Raw genomic sequence first — 16,889 nt, 5'->3', positions numbered from 1 at the left:
CACTGAGTGGAAATAACATTTGCTAAAAACTAAATGTATTTGCCTTGATCAACAAAGCCGAAGAAACTAATTTCAAGACCAAAGATAACATAGGCAAAAAGTGTGACTGATTAAACTTTGTAAGTTTACTGATAAGATGAAAACCTCTAACCGTTGTATTATATTTGTTTTTCCCTGAAATGTTTTCTTCATGCCATCACTCCTTTTTCCATTTAGCAAGTTGCTCCTAGCTGTCATGGTAAAACACGTGAATACACTTTTCTCTAAAATGCTGCTTACCACAACAAAAGCTGAGTGAAAGGAAAATACAGTTTATATGCTATAAAATATGATTTGAAAAACTTTGTAATTATTCTTTATTTAGTTTTGTGCTAGCCTATGGACACAGAAAAAATGGGTAGTAGTATGAGCAAATGGTAGTTCTTCAGAAGGTAGAGGTCTCAGAGGTTCAGAGCATTATGGATGAAAAATATTATATTATAAATGAATGCCTCTGCAGGTTTCAGCAGATTAGACCTTTTAATATACTCTCCACCAAAGGTCACAGTCATCACTTTTGAATGGTTCTATACACAGATATATTACCTGTTTAAGATAAAAGGGATTTATGATGGGGTTAACAGTGTCTTTTTTATAGCACATTGTGCTCCAATATATCTAATACAATATTCACAGAGACTTATTTAGGGAGCTTCTTTAAAGTGTAACATGGTGGTGGCCCCTGAACTCAGTAAAATGTGAAGAAAACAAAATAGGTATGTTTGTTGTAAATAGTGATGAGAAAACCAAGCAGATTCCGCTCCAATATGAGTTTGCAGAAACTCAGAAATGTTTGGGAACTTAAAATGCATTGAAGCCAATGGGGAAGTAAGAACTAGTTTTGAGTGCATTCTAATGGTGTAATAGACTTTTAAATGTCCTTGAGGGCTAGAGAAGCATGTACTAACTATGCAGAACCGATTATTAAAAAATTCAACCTGAACTGTGAGGCAGTAGTGTGCCAACCAGCCTCACACAACAAAAGATGCAGATTGAAACAATAACCATGAACATAATACAACAAATGGCCACAAACAACAATAAGAAAAAAAAATCATTGCACTTACAGAGTTCTAATCTTAAGGGCACTGATTGGCCATGCCATGCACTCTACTATGTAAACCGCAGGTCCACATAAGGGAAGGGGCCAAATGCATGCATAATTAGCCATGTGCTCCACCAAGTCAAAAGAAACCATAAACCCTGTAAAATAATAAAAGTAACAAAAGATTTCTTGCTATTTACAGCAAAAACATTTATTTCTGTAGCACATTTTCATACACAAAATGTAGCTCAAATTGCTTTAGAAGATGTCAAAGAAATGGTTACAATAAAAGAAAAAATGTTAAATTAGGCAAGAATAATAATGAATAAGTAATAAAAAATAAATCAATTCAAGCTAACATAACATAGGTATACAGGTAAATTCTGTTACAACGAACTCACAGGGACCTAAAAAATATTTCGTTGTAACGAAAATTTTGTTGTAATGAGATTCTATATTTGTTGCTATAGTGCTTTCTTTAACTTGTATCCAGGCGTTTGCAATCATTTCAAAAGCTTCTTTTACGTTAATTTTAATCTCCTGTCTACAAGTTATGCTGACGAGAATTTTTCTCAGCATTTCCTTGAGATAATACACTTTCAGGGTGTGAATAATGCCCAAATCCAATGGCTGAAGCGCTGCCGTGCAATTGGGTGGGAGGAATTCAACGCGAACATTACCTAAATGTGGAAGCATGTTGTGGGCTGCACAGTTATCAATCAGGAGCTGAATCATTATTTCTTCTTCATATTGTGAGGTTTCTGAACTCTTTTGAGCCCCCCCCCCCCCAACCCAACGAGAACTACAAGCTGAAGTGCGTCCTGAAGCGCGATTACAGCGTCTGTAGAAGATTGTTTGTTTGTTGCTGGGGCAGGGCAATAGGAGGCTCACAGTGCTGCAGTGAAGCGTCACAGAAGCAAATCATAAAAGATCGTGGTCGTGCTATAAGTCCCTGTCTTGCACCCCAAAACACGAGGCTTAGTGTCAGTACTATAGCAAAACCAGCTTTATTCAGCTTGAAACAGGAGCGGCACAGTTATTTATCGTAGCGTGATCTGCCACTTTGCTATACACAGACACAGCAGTCAGGCAGGATCGTGGCCAGGTCAGTGATCAAGTAGTCCTGTTAAAGTATCTGCATTTACAATTTACGTGCTCCTAACCTTGCATCACCCCTCGAGATCTTTTCTTTTGTGAGCTGGGGGGCTGATTGCACCCCTACAGGTTAAAAAAAGACACTGAAAGACTACCTTCACATTGCTCCCTTGCTGCTGGGCTTACTTGCAGCTGATCTATCGCGTGATCTGCGCGGTACTTCGCAGACTTAAAAGTCCAAAAGCACCTGTCATTTGTGGATTGTTTGTTTGCCTTTCTCTATCTCTGTCTTTCCCTGCTCCTGACGCGCACTCCTTTGAAGAGGAAGATATGTTTGCATTCTTTTAATTGTGAGATGGATTTGTCATCGCCGTCTTGTCAAGGAGCATGTTTAAACTTTTGAAAAAGAGACATGTTTGTTTGCAGTGTTTGAATAAAGTTCCTGTCTCTACAATCTTCTGTGCAAATCTGTGACCCAAGCATGGCACTGTTTACTTTGGCGGAGAGATGCAACATATCTGTTATTGCCCCGTACAGACGCGGGGATCGCAAGAAACAACAAAGGCAAAAAAAAAAAACAGTACAAGGAAAGTTCGAAGAAAGAAAAAAAAATTACAGTGTTTCTTTTTGGGGATCATTGTGCACAACTGAGCTGCGGCCACAGAACTAACTGATCTGTGGATGATTCATTCAAGCATTTCAAGGTCTTTTGTGCAGTTCGTTATAATGAATATCTGCTGAATGAACTTCGTAGTAACAAGATTTCTGTGGACTCGTGTCATATGGGGAAGCTGTCGGGACCATAAAAATACTTCGTTGTAATGAAAATTTCGTTGTGAAGATATTTGTTGTAACGGAACACCTGTATAATTAGTGAAAACGTTTATCAAATATATCTATTATGTAAAAAAATCTTGGGTCGAGACGTGATCATCCCGGAGAGTCACTTTGAAGTCCCGTGAGACTTTTTGCACGTCACGCACTACTTACAAATAATTTCTCGGAGACACTTTAACGTCTCCAGAGACAAGGAAGTGAGACAAAATGACTGCTGCTGTACAGGCTTTTAAATGATTGACACACAATGTGACATGTACATCACGCAGCAGCTGATCCGTCCGCATCTCATTAACGTGCGTTCATACCCCCCCCCCTTCACAACGCGAGTGGCAGAGACGCGAAGTGGCTTGCGTGAAGCGCACCCCCAGGGTTGGGGGTTGTGGGGTTGGCGAGAGAACCGAGTAGGTGGCACAACCCTCTAGTAGTATTAAATTTTAAGTCTCTGAAGATGAGAGTGAAGACAAAAATTCAGATGGCAGAGGTCAGAAAAAGCAACAAAAAAAAAAAAACTCCATTTAAGCAGATAAAAAAAAATCTGCAGGAGTTTCAAGTCCAAAAGACCGTCCAGTCTCCACTGGGCATACTACCTAACGTAGATGTCCTGTACAAGGTGCTTCTATCTTTTCTGATAGAAGAAAAAAGTGTGAAGCATCTGCACAGATACTGTAAATTGGATGCCTTTCACAAAAATAATAGAATAAAAGCCAATAAAAATCCTCCCATTTATTGGTCCCTGAAAGCCAATACAAAATCTCCAATATGCTGTTACCTTGAAAGGAAATCACCCCTCTGCCACACATTGAATTCAAATTCCGAACTATATATTTTTTGTAAATTAAAAGTATGGAAATGTAATTCTGTCTAATTTTTATTTCATATCAAAGCACACTCTTGTTCAGGCATTATTTGTTTAAAAAAATGCATACTTAGGCAAAATTAGAAGACACACATGTACAAAAACTATCCATAATAAATACCTTGTCAGCCAAAATATGATCACCTTTAGTTTTACAAAATAAGAGTTCAGTACTTAACAATTTAAGACCAAAAACTATGGTGGTACTTCAAAATATTTAAATTCCTGAGGGTAGTATGCCAGGACAAAAAACTGGGAACCCCTGATTTACATTGCAGATGTCTATTTGTTCACATAGTAGTCAACTATTTGAACATCAACTCTGCTTAATTTAGTTCAAATCAAAATCTCTACTGTCTTGAGGCATGTAAATATTTATAATTTTCATGTTTGAATGTTTGATTAACATTTGTTACAGGCTATTAAAGTTATTGCTTTTCCAGTTATCACATCATGTCCAAAGAGCGGTCACAATGAGAGGATGCCCCACTTGAGAGCACAACTCTTGTGGTATAAGATTAGGGTGTTTGATGTTCAGCCAGACAGGGCATTCATTTCTCACCATCTCTGTATGTTGTTTGATCATGCTGATCATCTGATTAAGAGATAGATAGAAATGCTCTGAGCCTGAATCAGATGCTAGGATTGCTCTGATTGACAGGTACTTGTGTGAGCTGTTTAATGCAAATGTGTATATATTTCTGTATTTTTTGTGTTCCAAGATTTTTAATTGCTGGCAGCAATGGTGTAGCATGACTACCACTGGTTGCACAGATTTTATCCATTATGCAAGTTATTTCTTAAAGTTAAATCGGTTTCATGTTCAATCACACTTATACCTAACAATCACTCCACTTTTAATCATCAATCACTCAATCATTCATCCATAATCAATCACATCACTTTCAAGATCAAGAAGATCTCATCTGTTAGTCCTGATTTTAGGCAGAAAGTCCTGCCTAGGATTTCAATATGCAACTCAATGTATGCTGTGCTATTTATCATATTAGGACCCACACTTCTCTGCAAACACTTGCTATCAAAATATCATACTTTTGTGTCCCTAACTTGCCTAGTGTTTCTACCTGTAATGCAAAATAAAATCTACAAAAGTTCCTTCTGGTTTTTTTTTTCAGAGATTTGTACACACAAAGTTCTGAAACCATTTACATTTTCAGATATGTTGGCCTTTTTTCTGCCTCCTTGAAATTCCAATCTGTTTTGCCTTGGTTAATTTGAAGGATTTTTTTTGCATTGTTTCCAAAATGATTTGCCAGCTGGCTGATTTAAGCATCCTTGGCAAAGCAAAAAAACATGCTACAGAGCAATGGAATAACGTGAAGCAAGGTGTAAACCCTTCAACTTTCCACCTGGCTTCAGAAGATAGTAGTTCTAATGACAGTAAGTTAATTGCTTATAAACACTCCACAATCATCTTTCTTTTTTATCTTGTGAACAATACACTTCCAATATGATCCCAAAGATTAAAAGGATTCCACCAGAGAAAAAGTTATGAATAAATAATAAATTACTTGTTTATGTAGACCTGTTTTCACTTCAAGATAACTGATAATTTTCTTTTCAAATATGTGAAAAGAATTCTGATGTATTTGTTAGCACTAACTGTCTACTGGCACACCGTTATTTATTCAAAGATATTTAATGTTTATCTCAATAATGAAACCTTGGAAGCTTTTTTTTTTCATTTTAGATGTAATATTTCAATTTAATTACATTAAGGACCTGTTTCATGGAGAACATTTTCTATCCACATCAATGTGCAATGCTTCTTCTTAGTCCCCATGAGCAGGGTATAAATTATACTTTTACATTTAGGGGAGAACACAGCATAACATTGTATATTGAGAAGGGATGGTTTTTGTGGGGGAAGGATGAGATCATAAAAAAAGGGAGCTATGACAGTGTAGGGCAGAAACTGTTATTTCTTGATGGAAAGCCCTGTTAATTTCAAGGTATTCGTTGGGTGAAACACATTTTATTTCATGTCTGCAATCTCAGTTGTCTTTTTATGTGATATACTGTTGAGGTCCTTGTGTTATTTTCTGCAGCATTTTCTTTCCATAGCTATTTACTTAATCTGAACATTAATCTTCTTGTCAGTTAAATACATGCATCTTCAAATGAATGATGAGACACATCATTGTGAGGAGCTCTAGCTTCTGCTAGAAAGCATTATGGATATAGGTCTTTTTTAGGATGGTCTTATAGAATAATGCAGACAGTGGTTTCAATGTGCAAAAAAAGGCATGTTTAGAGGCGCATATTATATTCATGGAGACTTTAATTACCCAAATAGTAATTCAGATTACAGAATGTTTTAAACACAGTATGTTAAAACAAAAATGAGTGGGGAATAATCCTATCTAGATTTAGTATTTTGTAATAAACACAATAGAATTGAGGGTGTAGACTACTAGGGTCGAGTAATCATAACATAATCTCAGTGTTTTGGCAGAGTGCAAATGCAATAGTAATACTGTTAAGTTTAGATTTAGCAGGGCAAATTTTGAGCAAATGTGGAAAAGTCTAAAAGGGATAAAATGGGATACGTTTTTATGTGTAGAAAAAGTTGAGAAGCAGTTGAACAGGTTTAAATATGTTTTACATAGTGTATAATGCAAGACAGGTTCATCCTAAAATTTGAAAGCAGCAAGAAATTAAAGAAAACTCCACAGTTGGTAAAATAAGAAAATAAAAACAAACTTTTAAAGGAAAAAAGAGTTGAATATTTCATATAAGACTAACAACTCTGGCACTAGTAGTGGGGTTTATGAGAGAGAACATGAGAGCAGCAATTAATAAAAATATTTGGGAAGCTAAAAGGCAGTTAGAGAGAAAGTTTACACATAAGGTCAAAGATGACCCAAAGAGATTCTTTCAGTATTTTAGTAATAAAAGAATGGTCAGGGAGGAGGTGAATTGTACCAGGAACATTAAGGGAGAATTAAATTATACAGAGAAGGAAATAAAGTATTCTTTAAACTTGCATTTTTCTGAAGCTTTGACATGTGAAGATTGTAATTGAGGATATTCCAGTAGAATAGATAGAAACATTTATTGTAAAAATTGTCAAGTATGATCTCGTATTCATCACGATAATTTTCATACAGATATTTGTGGTTACACTCAAAGCATAAAAGGTCAGTTTGCATTCAACAACCCTGTAGGATCACCCATGGTGTGTCTGTTCCTTGAAAATCTGATGAACAATGCTGATGCAATCAATATATCTGTGATTGTTTTCTTAGATTTAAGTACTGCATTTGATACCTTAGACCACAGCTGTTTTATTAACCACCTTAGTAGTTGAGTGTTTTTTAAGATAGTGCCTTAGGCTGATTCAACATTATGTAACAATAAGGATATTCCTTGTAATTTGTATTGAATGTACAGTACGTCAGAGAGCCATGATATTGTATATGATGTGTTGCAGTCATCAAGTCTGGCATACTTATTGTCACTCTGCATGCAGTATTATTTTGAAACACCAATTGAACTATGACAGCCAAGGTTAATGACACACAGCTTTACTTATCTATAACAGTAGATGACCCTGGGGCATTAAGCTCTCTGATTGTTTTTTTTTCCAATAAACAAGAAAAGCAATGAAATATCAATTGATATTATTGCCAGAAATAAAAAAGTGACAGTCTTTGAAATAAACATGATCATCTGACTTTGTAAATCAATCCCAAAGTAAAGAATCTAGTTTATTAATTGGAGTTGGAAAAACTTCAAATCATGTATTAATCATAATCATCCATCCATCCATTTTCCAACCCGCTATATTCCTAACTACAGGGTCACGGGGGTCTGCTGGAGCCAATCCCAGCCAACACAGGGCACAAGGCAGGGTGCCAACCCACCGCAGGACACACACACACACCAAGCACACACTAGGGCCAATGTAGAATCGCCAATCCACCTAACCTGCATGTCTTTGGACTGTGGGAGGAAACCCACGCAGACACGGGGAGAACATGCAAACTCCACGCAGGGAGGACCCGGGAAGCGAACCCAGGTCCCCAGATCACCCAACTGCGAGGCAGCAGCGCTACCCACTGCGCCACCGTGCCGCCCTAATCATAATCATGCACTTTTTAATTAAAGAAACATTACGAGAGTTAGATCTCTCATAAAATATCAAGGGGGCGATAAATTAATAGACATTTATTCTTAGAAGACTAGATTGCTGTAAAGCACTCCTATGAGGACTACCAAAAAAAGACTTTAGTTCAAGAATTTAGTTCAAAATACAGCAATAAGTGTTTTAACCAAAAAATAAAATCTGATCACATTTCAGTGCTTTTAATATCATTATACTGATTGCCTATGTTGTTTAGAATTGATTTTAAAAATGTTCTATATAAATAAATGCTGTTGGCAGTCAAGAGCAGTGATTATGGCAATCATTTATCAGTCAGAGTTAGACCACTTTAGTAAGCAAAACACTTCAACAGCACTTCTCAACTTTCACCACAAAGATTCTCAATTAGTAGTAGTAGAGGAAACAAAATGAAGATAACTGATGCAAAATAAAGATAAATATTTATTATGATACAGCTAGAAAACAAATGATAATAATAAAGAATTTGCTCAATATTTTAATGAACATTTCAAGAAACCACACAGGGAACCAGGTAAGTCTTTTGGTTGATGCTGGGTCACCCTGCTTTAATAACTCATTCCTACCACTGCTTCCATTCTGTCTTCTTGATGTTAAGATCTCAGACACACTTTAATAAACAACAACCACCTATTGCTTAATTCACTGCTCTACCTAATGCTGCTTTCATCTCCCTATCTCATGCCAGTTCATTTCCTATTACCTATTTCCTATTATCCCATATTGTTTTTGTTCATAGGGTTCAGCTCCCTCCCTTTTGCTGCTTATTTCATTTTGCCTCTGACTGGCTGCTGTCCAAAATGCCTTACGTCCTCTTCTGCTGAGGGAATCACTTTGTAGGATCTGCAGAAAAAGGTGAAAGAAAGAAAGAAAGAAAGAAAGAAAGAAAGAAAGAAAGAAAGAAAGAAAGAAAGAAAGAAACGCCTGGTTAATTGTATTTTTATTACACTTTCCATAGGTATTTTATTCAGAATAAACAGTAAATACATAAGATGTCAACTTCATTCTATAAGTATTGGCTAAAGTGTACATAACATGAACTGTCTGAGATGACACTTTGGTAGCATCAGGATTTGTAAAATTGTTACAGATTGAAATACAAACGCAGTTTTGGTCATGGTGATATAAATACAAGACAGAGAAGATTAGTCTTTAAGCAAGTCCACTGAGGGATCATCAACAAACAACTGAGGGAAAGTGTTCCAGTGATTAGGAGAAACAATGGAGAAGCAACATTCACTAAGAGATAGAAAACAGCTCCTTGGAAATATGTGAAAGCCAGCATCTGAGAAACTGAAATATCTGACAGAATAGTAAAATACTCATAATGAAGTAATATGGGGAGTTAACATTGACTGGAACAGACCATATTGTTTCTTCTGATTTGTTGTGCTCAGCAATGTTTAAATAAAAATAAAAATGCTCTCACAGTTTGCAGTAAGAGAAGATATGATTCTGCCTACAGAACTTAAAAGTGGTACTCATTTTTTTACACTTAAACTATACACAGTATTGTATTTAGCCTAATGTAGAATAATCTACAAGATGGGCAGTATAGTGATTAAGTGATTATCAATACTACTTTACAGGTCTTGAAACTCAAATTCAGATCCCAATTTGCAGCTGTTCCCATGTAAATGTTGGGTTTCTCTAGCTATCACGGTTATATTTCTCTCTTCTAAAGACAGACTGATTCCATCTTTGGCCCCATTTGTTTCATGTTTGCAGATTCTGTCTACATGGGTGACTTACTGCAAGTTATCTTGCACTCTTCAATTGTACGAATGTTACTCAGTTTTGGAGTGCACGTGCTGAAATACACTTTATGATGAACTTCTCCATATTTAATACTTTGTCCAGAGCAGGTGATCGGACTGGAAGACTTTTGATAGCTCTATTATACTGCATTGTGCACAGTACTGTACCTACTGTATTAAAAGTATTTGCCTGCTTGGAAGTTTTCACATTTTATTATTAAGATACAATGTGGAATCACAATGGATTTACGTTGGCTTTTTTGACACTTCTTCTTTTGGCTGCTCCCATTAGGGGTTGCCACAGCGGATCATCTTGTTCCATACCTTTCTGTCCTCTATTTCTTCCTCTATTACACCCATCACCTGCATGTGCTCTTTCACCACATCCATAAACCTTCTCTATGGCCTTCCTCTTTTCCTCTTTCCTGGCAGCTCTATCCTTAGCATCCTTCTCCCAATATACTCAGCATTTCTCCTCTGCACATGTACAAACCAACACAATCTCCCCTCTCTGACTTTGTCTTCCAACTGTCCAACCTGAGCTGACCCTCTAACGTACTAATTTCTAATCCTGTCCATCCTTGTCACACCCAATGCAAATCCTAGCATCTTTAACTCTGTCACCTTCAGCTCTGTCTCCTGCTTTCTGGTCAGTGCCACTGTCTCCAGTCCATTTAACAAAGCTGGTCCTGTAGACCTTCCCTTTCACTCTTGCTGATACCTGTCTGTCACAAATTACTCCTGACACACTTCTCCACCCATTCCACCCTGCCTGCACTCTCTTTTTCACCTCTCTTCCAGAATCTCCGTTACTCTGTACTGTTGATCCCAAGTATTTAAACTCATTCACCTTTGCCAACTCTACTCCCTGCATCCTCACTATTTCACTGACCTCCCTCTCATTTACACACATGTATTCTGACTTGTTTCTAATGAACTTCATTACTCTCCTGTCTAGAGCATATATCCACCTCTCCAGGGTCTCCTCAACCTGCTCCCTACTCTCGCTACAGATCACAATGTCCACAGCAAATATCGTAGTCCATGGCAACTCCTGCCTAAGTTCATCTGTGAACCTGTCCATCACCATTGCAAATAAGAAAGGGCTCAGAGCTGATCCCTGATGTAATCTAACCTCCACTTTGAATGCATCCATCACTCCTACCGCAGACCTCACCACTGTCACACTGCCTTCGTACATATCCTGTACCACTCTTACATACTTCTCTACCACTCCCGACTTCCTCATACAATACCACAGTTCCTCTCCATTCCATTAAACAATCTGGTTAAAAACTCCACTGCCATCTCTCCTAAACATCTCCATGCTTCCACGGGTATGTCATCTGGACCAACGGCCTTTCCATTCTTAATCCTCTTCACAGCTGTCCTTACTTCCTCCTTGCTAATCCTTTGCACTTCCTGATTCACTATCTTCACATCGTCCAACCTTCCCTCTCTCTTTTCTTCATTCATCAGCCTCTCAAAGTACTCTTTCCATCTGCTCAAAACACCCTCCTTGCTTGTATGTTTGCATCTTTATCCTTTATGACCCTAACCTGCTGTACATCTTTCCCACCTCGGTCCCTCTGTCTAACCCAATTGGTACAGGTCCTTTTCTCCCACCTTAGCGTCCAACCTCTCATACAACTCATCATACTCCCTTTCTTTAGCCGTCACCACCTCTCTCTTCACCTAAAGTCTTATCTCCTTGTGCTCTTGTCTGCTTCCTACATCTCTCTGACTATTCCACTTCTTCTTCACCAACCTCTTTCTCTGTATACTCTCCTGTACTTCCTCATTTCACCACCAAGTTTCCTTTCCTCCTTCCTCTGTCCAGATGTCATGCCAAGCACCCTTCTTGCTGTCACCCATACTACTTCTTCTGTATTCGCCCAGCTGTCTGGTAACTCTTCACTGCCACCCAGTGCCTGTCATTCCTTTTCCCTGAACTCAACCTTGCAGTCTTCCTTTTTCAACTTCCACAATTTGATCCTTGGCTCTGCCTTCACTCTCCTCCTCTTCTTGATCTCTAACGTCATCCTACAGACCACCATCCTATGCTGTCTAACTACACTTTCCCCTGCCACCACTTTGTAGTCTTTAATCTCCTTCAGATTGACTCTTCTGCATAGGATATAATCTGCCTGTGTGCATCTTCCACCACTCTTGTACATCACCCTATGTTCCTCCCTCTTCTTAAAATATATATTCACCACAGCCATGCCCATCCTTTTCATAAAATCCACTATCATCTGACCTTCTTCATTCCTCTCCTTGACTCCATACCTACCCATCACCTCCTCATCTCCTCTGTTCTCTTCACCGACATTGTCCATTGAAATCACCACCTTTTGTCCCTTGGGTATACTTTTCATCACTTCATCCAACTCACTCCAGAAATCTTTCTCATCTATCACACACCCAACTAGCGGGGCATATGCACTAACAACATTTATTATCACACCTCCAATTTCCAGCTTCATAATCATTGCTCTGTCTGACACTCTTTTCACTTCCAAAACACTCTTGACATACTGTTCCTTCAAAATAACCCCTACTGCATTTTTCCTCCCATCCACACCATGATAGAACAATTTGTATCCAGCTCCGATCCACCTGGCCTTACTTCCCTTCCATTTAGACTCTTGCACGCACAATATATCAATCTTCCTTCTCTCCATCATATCGGCTAACTCTCTCCCCTTACCAGTCACACTTCTAACATTCAAAGTTCCTACCCTCAGTTCCACTCTCTTTACCTTCCTCCTCTCCTCTTTCCTCCGGGCATGTCTCCCCCCTCTTCTTCTCCTTCTTCGGCCAACAGTAGCCCAATTTCCGTCAGCACCCTGTTGGCTAACAGTACTGTTAACCCGGGACTTGACATATCCAGTATGAAAATCTGTATTGTTGTCCGCATGTTGATCTGGCAAAATTTTACGCCGGTTGCCCTTCCTGACGTAACCCTCCCCATTTATCTGGGCTTGGGACTGGCACGAAGAAACACACTAGTTTGTGCATCCCCTAAGGCTGGAAAAGAATCTTTAATGTCAAAATGAAACACAAGGAAAACATTTCTGCAAAGTGATCTAAATTAATTACAATTATAAAACAGAAAATAAGTTATTGGCTAAGTATTTACAACCTTTAAGTCATTATTTAATGGATGCACCTTTGGCAGTAATTCCAGCATGTAGTCTGTGTGCATAGTTTTCAATCAGCTTTGCACATCTGGACACTGCAATTTTTCCCAATTCTTCCTTGCCAAACTGTTCTATTAGGTTGCATTGGGATTGTGAGTAAAAACGTTTGTTCAGTTCCAGCACAACTATTAAAATTATTCTGTAACAATACTGAAGGCTAACTGGCACTAAGGCCCACCTTAAGAAAATAATGTCTGTTTCATTCACTTTAGTTAATTATTTTCATCTTTGTCTTTTGTATATCTTTCTTTCTTATACTACTGACATAAATTACATTAAGAAATTTACCCTCGTCCAACACCGTAACCTCCTGCGTCTGCTTATTTCTCCCCTTTCTGATACCGTGAAGTTTGTCCATGCTTCCATTACATCCTGCATTAACTACTGTAATTCATTATTTGCAGATGCCACTTTTAATTTATCATTTAAGCTACAGTAAAGGTGGTTCCAAATGATGCTGCATGATTTCTAAGTTACATTCAAAGAACTGAGCATATAATATCTGTTCTTTTCAGTTTTTAATGGATCACTGTGCCTTCTCGGCAGCATGGTGGTGCAGTGGTAGCGTTTTTGCTTTGCAGTAAGGGGACCAGGGTTCATATCCCAGGTCCTCCCTGTGTGGATTTTGCATGTTCTCCCTGTGTCTGTGTGGGTTTCCTCTGGGTGCACAAGTTTCCTCCCAAAGTCCAAAGACATGAAGGTTTGCTGAGTTGGCAAAACAAAATTGGACCTACTGTGTGGTTGGGGTGTGTGTGTTTGTGTTCACCCTGCAATGAATTGGCGCCCTGTCCAGGGTTTGTTCCTGCCATGTACCCTATGATAGCTGGGATAGGCTCCAGCAACCTCCACAATCCTGTTTAGGACTAAGCAAGTTAAAAAATGTCTATATTTTCCAGGATTGAATACGAAATCCAGTTATTAATCTATAAAGCTTTAAATGGCCTTGCACCAGACAACATCAGTAATATCCTACATCAGTACAGTCCTGTCCTCCCACTCTGATCAATTGATGCTGGCAATCATTTTGTGCAAAAGACTTACCCATTGCTGATTGTTCAATGGGTAACAGAAACTTCAGATCTTTCATAGTCAAACGTTAGAATAACCTAACTAAAGTAATTAGATGTAATGATTTAATTAATTCTTTAAAAATACATTTAAATCACTTCTAATAAAGAAGGTACAGTATTTAAATTACACTGACTTGGTAGCTAGATGTCTAGTGGTTATTGATGCCTTTTCTTTTTCTGTCTGGCTGTGGTCTGCTCTGTTTTGTCTTGCAGACTTGTGTACCATTAGGAGGAGTGGTGGTAGTTTATCTTTTATGTGTTTACAATATTACAATTTTACATATTACTCCTTCTCTTGTCTTTCCAAGTGCTTATGGTGGAACACCGTATCACAAACTATATTATTTCTTGATTGTCTTCTAGAACTTTGCATTTTAGTTCAATTTACTGTTTTGTTGTGCTAACCCAAAATTTGCACTTCATCTGTGTATTTGCTATTTGGAGTTTAATTCTATAACATATATTTCTATTCAGTGTTAAGTACTGAGCTTTCTCTCTGCTTCTGTTAATATTGTGCCCTATTTGAGCATGTGGACGCTACTACCTATATATAAATACAGCATTTGAATAAATAAAATAAAATGAATCATTATTATGTAGTTTGAGCAGGTTATGTTATGTAAATGTACTCTGTGATGGACAAGACTGGGTCAAGCCGTACTTCTGATGCTGCTAGGATGAGTCATCAACATTCATCCATCCATCCATTATCCAACCCGCTATATCCTAATACAGGGTCACGGGGGTCTGCTGGAGCCAATCCCAGCCAACACAGTGCGCAAGGCAGGAACAAATCCCGGGCAGGGTGCCAGCCCACCACAGGTCATCCAGATTCCGTACAGGAAAATCCATGTTCAGAAAAGGAATGGATGGATAATGCATAAAAGTCAAATAGAAGATAGAAGAATAATTTCATGGTTTTCAGTTTTGAGAACTGTATGTTTTCAGGAAGCCCATATTCCCAAAGAACGTCATAAGCAACAGAGTACGGTATATATACAAACATACATCACATGTAATGTCCTTTGCATGATTTTATTTTCACTTAATACAGAAATCATTATTAAGTCATTTTCATAAGATGGCCTATTACAAATATTCAGAAATGGTCTTGAAGTTTAAAGGGCTGTAAGTATCAAGTAGCTAGTTCCCTTTCTGACAACTGCCAATGACCACAACCTCTTTCATTTGTTTTAGTCCTCTTAATTCCACGTCATTATCTCTTTATTGAAAGTGATTAAATACAGTAGATCCTTTAAAAAAAAAACATCCAAAGTGCAATCTTCTGTTGTTGTTTTTTTTTTTTTGCATTCTTAACAAAGATATGTTTAAAATACTGTAAGATTATTATGGGTCATCTTAGGTACAGATGACTTGCAACACCTAGCAACAGTACCACATAAAGCTGCCTGCAAGTTAAAGTCAGCTGAGACTTGTTCTGCCTACTAATCCGATAATTCATCAAGATCTGCAGTGATGATCTCACTATTCCAGTAAATAACATTTTATTTATTGGCACACGGAATCTGCATATAATTTTGAGATCATTAGCAGTGGATGCAAAACGTTTTTCTGCCAAGTAAATAATATTCAGAGGTACAGAGGCCAGTGTTCATTACTACAAACCTCCCATACAAGACCATGCATTGTGTGACCCACTGCCTGTTTAATTCATCCATTGACATAATTGTGTTAAAGCACCTACACAGTGGTGGATCTCCTACATACCAGTCTAGCTGACATTTTACTCAGCCCTCTCTCTCTGCTTCTTGCCCTCAATAGGAAGACATCCATGATGAGCCATCACTCTCTTTTGCTGGACTGGGGAAGTATAGTCTATAGCTGGAGCTTACATCTATTCCATTGCTGGCTTCCACATCCAGACAGGTCAAGGTGACACTAAAATAATTTATCCTTCAATGCCTTCTTTCAACTCTGACAACCTCTGCTCTGTTGCTTCACTATTCATTTCAGGTAATCCTTTCTTCTCTTGTGATGGTCATGGTGACTATGCCACTGTGCAGGCAATGGCTGGTACTACCTTCCGTCCTTTCAGTTAGAAGGCAGAGCTTTTCTGGAACTGCAGGGTGACACTATGGAGATCTAGCTGACCTCAAGTTTACTGCATGAAGTCACTACTAAGGATGCATGGTGTTTGATCCAGAAACAATCCTAACATTCAAATTTTCTGGTCTCTAGTACAGGTCCACTTTGACACACCTCAAAATTTGCATCACTTCTCCAGTTGCATTGGTCAGTCTTGTGGTGGTTCATGACTACTTTACTAAAGCAACAGGGATGTTGGGCCTCATGGGCCTCATAATGATAGAAGTGGTGTTGAGTCCAGCACAGGTAAACAACTACCAGTTGTCACCACTACCAGATCAGCCCACAGAAAAAGGGGAATGGACTATTTCTGTGGTGATTGACCTTATAACTAGACACACCCTGTGGAGGTGACCACTCTGCCATCAGTATCATCAGACTGATGGCTTCACTACCCTGAACAGCATGGTTCCTTGAGGTGAGTGAGGTGTGACAACTGATTAAGTAAGCTATAGCATTATGTTTTACCTCTGCATACTATAGCTATATTCCTTCTATAAACACCAGCCTCAGCCAATTCCTACTCCACTGCTGCTGGCCTATCATATTGGACATAAGAACTAAAGGTGTGAAGCCCCTTAGAAAATCCTCCTTGGCTAGATCCCCCTGCATAGTAGAGATAAGCATGCCTCACCAGGAACTATACATAATCAGCAATTGTGCAGCAGCTCATCTCAGTGCTGCTGTTCAGGTGCTGATGTAATAGCATTACTAACAAACACCACCCAAAC

Source organism: Erpetoichthys calabaricus, chromosome 6, assembly GCF_900747795.2.
Source record: "Erpetoichthys calabaricus chromosome 6, fErpCal1.3, whole genome shotgun sequence".
In the NCBI taxonomy this organism is placed as follows: Eukaryota; Metazoa; Chordata; class Cladistia; order Polypteriformes; family Polypteridae; genus Erpetoichthys; species Erpetoichthys calabaricus.
Note: the sequence above shows the minus strand (reverse complement) of the source record.